The following is a 3,372-nucleotide window of genomic DNA, read 5'->3' as shown; positions in this document are numbered from 1 at the left end:
TGGGCTTCTAAATATTGATTTTTGAATGGTAGTTTTATGAACTGGCTTGCTTTTTAGGGAAACAAAACTCTTGAAGAAAAAGATGCTTAATACTAATTTAATGTAATTAGATCTGTCTTCAAAGTTTTATTTGTTAAAGAACTTCTTTTAAATAGGAGTCCTGGTGTGGCACTGTGGGTTAATGTGCCAGACTGCAAAGCCATTTGAACTGCAAGGTCGGCAGTTCAAACTCACCAGCTGCTCCTCGGAAACGCTATATAGGGTTTGCTATGGGTTGGAACTGACTCGACGGCACGTAACATCAACAACAGTCGTGACCCTCCTGATGTGTGTTTGGACAATGTCCCACTGCATAGACATCAGTGGTCCCTACCCCCATAAAGCCTATTATATTAAAAATTCAAGGTACATGCAGTGGTTTGTAATAAGGGAATGTGGGTGCTACATCAAACCTTGATGATGACTGTATTATTATGTTAAGCATGTTTTAATGTTTTTACGCATACACAGTCTACTGTTGCGTGCAGTCCCGACTCACCAATCACCCTGTGTAGGGGTTCCGCAGCTGTACATCTTTATGGGAGCAGAGAGCCTCATGTTTCTCCTGTAGAGCAGCTTGTGGATTTGAACTACCTACTAAATGCTAAGACAGACGTTTGAGTGACTGACATTAGATATGAACTTTGTACCTAACTGTTCCAACCTACTTACAAATTGAAATTAAAGACAGACAGATGTAGGAATCATTTGTAACCGAATCATTTGTAAACGAGACTGTCTTTATGACGGGTTGGTCATGTGCCGTGGAGTCGCTTCCGACTCAGGGTGACCTTGTATAAGGTTTCCGAGACTGTAAATCTTTACAGGAGCAGAATGCCTCATCTTTCTCCCATGGAACAGCTGGTAGTTGAGGTTAGTAGCCCAACTCTGTCAGCACTACGCTACCAGAGCTCCTTGTCTCAAAATGTTCTTGGGAAAATTCCATTATCTTTTCATTCCATTTTCCTTGGACTTCTTAAGTCCCTTTGTATGTAAATATAGTCAGTGTTCACAATTTCCAAATCAGATATAATGTCCTATTTCAAAGAAAATACGGTGACTGTATATTGTCTATCTTCTTTGAGTTTATTCACGGGGAATTGTTCAAAATATGGTTTTTTCCAAAGTTAACCGTGTGTTTGAGTGACAAGTAAGGAAACTCAGCAACTTCACTGAGAGAAAGAGAGTGAACGATCAGGATTCTAAATTTGCAAGAAAAGCCTGTGTTTTCAAATTGACAGGTCTTACTGATTTGTTTGGATTAGAATCAGAGTGTTAGTGATGATACAATGAATAGCACAGTTTATACTTAACTGAGCGAAAATAAGATTTCTTTAGTTAAAATACAAAATATATGAATGCTTTCCATATTTTTGTTTAATGATTTCACCTTTTTTTCTGATCAGCAGTTTAACATGATGGTGGGAATATCATGAATAAATATTCAATAGGTTTGTTGTGAAGTCCTTTCCAGTTGGTTTGGACTTGTAGCATCCTTTATAGGCTTCCTGAGAAGTGGCTGGTGAGTTCGAACAGCTGACCTTGCATTCTACTGCTTATTAGTTTTGGACTTGCGACAATTATCAGGAAATGCATTAGAAGATTGCATACTCTAGAAACTGAGTAAAATAAGATTTGTTTTGAAGGATGCCTCTGAGATGATTAAAACAAAATGGGGTGGGTGGTCTTTCAGATTTTCAATACTGTTTTCTATATAAGGGGGTTTCAAAGGTTTTCATGGAAAAATTCCATTATCTTTTCATTCCATTTCTTCATGAACTTTTTAAAGCTCCCTTGTGTGGTGTCCGAGAGGAATAAACTGATATGAAGGGATGATGTTATTAAGTGCCCTAGAGTTGGTTCTGACTGATTACACCCATATGTACAACAGATTGAAATACCACCTGGGTCTGTGCTAGTCCTACAGTCCTTGCCACAGCCACTGTATGAATCCATCTCACTGAGGCTCTTCTGCTTCCTTTTGCTGACTTTCCACTTATCTAAGCATGATGCCTTTCTTCAGTGATTGATGCCTCCTGATAGCATGTCCATAGTGATACAAAATCTCACCATCCTTGCTTCTAAGAAACATTCTGGTTGTACTTCTTCCAAAACAGATTTGTTCATTCTTCTGCCAACCCATGATACTTTCAATATTCTTAGCCAACACAATAATTCAAATGCATCAATTCTTTGTCATTCTTCCTTATCCCTTGTCCAGTTTTGCATGCATATGAGACAATTGAAAATACTGTATGGCTTGGGTCTACAAAAGTGACATCTTTGCTATTAAAAAGGAGTCTCTCCTAGCAGATTTGCCCAGTGCAGTAATTTTCTTGGTTTTATGACTGCTGCTTCCATGGGGATTGATTGTGGATCTCAGTAAAATGAAATCCTTGACAAGTTCCGTATTTTCTCCCTTTATTATAAAGTTGCTTATTGGTCCAGTTATGAGGATTTTTTTCTTTTTGTTGCAGTGCCATCCACACTGAGGAGTCCTGGTATGGCACTGCGGGTTAATGCAGTGGACTGCAAAGTTAGTTTAAACCACAGGGTCAGCAGGTCAAGCTCACCAGCCGGTCTTTGGGTTGCTATGAGTCGGAACCGACTCGATGACACTTAATAACAACAATCCTCATTGAAGCTGTATTCTTTGATCTTCACCGTTTTCAGCAAACAAGGTTGTGTCCCCGCCATATCACAGGTTGCAAATGCTTCCAATCTTGACACCATGTTTTTCTTCATAGAATCCAGCTTTTCCAATTATATACTCAGCGTACACATTGAATAAGTATGGTGAGAGAGTGTGTAATATTTTCTTGATTTTTAAACCATGCCATATCCTCTTGTTCTGTTTGAATAAATGTGTACAGGTTCCTCATGAGCACAATTAAATATTCTGGAATTCCCATTGCTTACAATGTTACCCATAAAGCTTTAGGATCCTCACAGTCTGATGCTTTTGCATAGTCAATAAAATACAAGTAAACATTCCTCTGGTGTACTCTGTTTTCAGCCAGGATCCATCTGACTGACATCAGCAATGATGTCCCTTGTTCCATATACTCTTCTGAATCTAACTTGAATTTCTGGCAGTTCCCTGTTAGTGTACTGCTGCAATCATTTTTTCAATTTCTTCCAGCAAAAACAACAGTTGTTTCAAGCAGGTTATTTTTTGAAAGTTTCATATCTTAACTATATCTACCTTTGCTTCATATGTTGTTGTTAAGTGCTGGAAAGTTGATTCCAACTCATAGGGACCCTGTATGGAGTGTCCGAGGAGCAGCTGGTGGGTTTGAACTGGCGGCCTTGCAGTTATCAGTCCAGTGCTTA

The 3,372-nt window shown here is 38.9% G+C and overlaps 1 protein-coding gene across 1 annotated transcript in view; it reads left to right on the top strand.

Moving 5' to 3' along the window:
• The window catches only part of DNAJC3 (DnaJ (Hsp40) homolog, subfamily C, member 3), a 78,736-nt gene that overhangs the window by 67,249 nt on the left and 8,115 nt on the right, over nucleotides 1-3,372 (top strand). The gene's annotated exons all lie outside the window — the stretch shown is intronic.

Source organism: Chrysochloris asiatica, unplaced genomic scaffold (assembly GCF_000296735.1).
Source record: "Chrysochloris asiatica unplaced genomic scaffold, ChrAsi1.0 scaffold00005, whole genome shotgun sequence".
In the NCBI taxonomy this organism is placed as follows: domain Eukaryota; kingdom Metazoa; phylum Chordata; class Mammalia; order Afrosoricida; family Chrysochloridae; genus Chrysochloris; species Chrysochloris asiatica.
The sequence above is the reverse complement of the archived record's forward strand: the minus strand, read 5'-3'. Positions and strand labels throughout refer to the sequence as shown.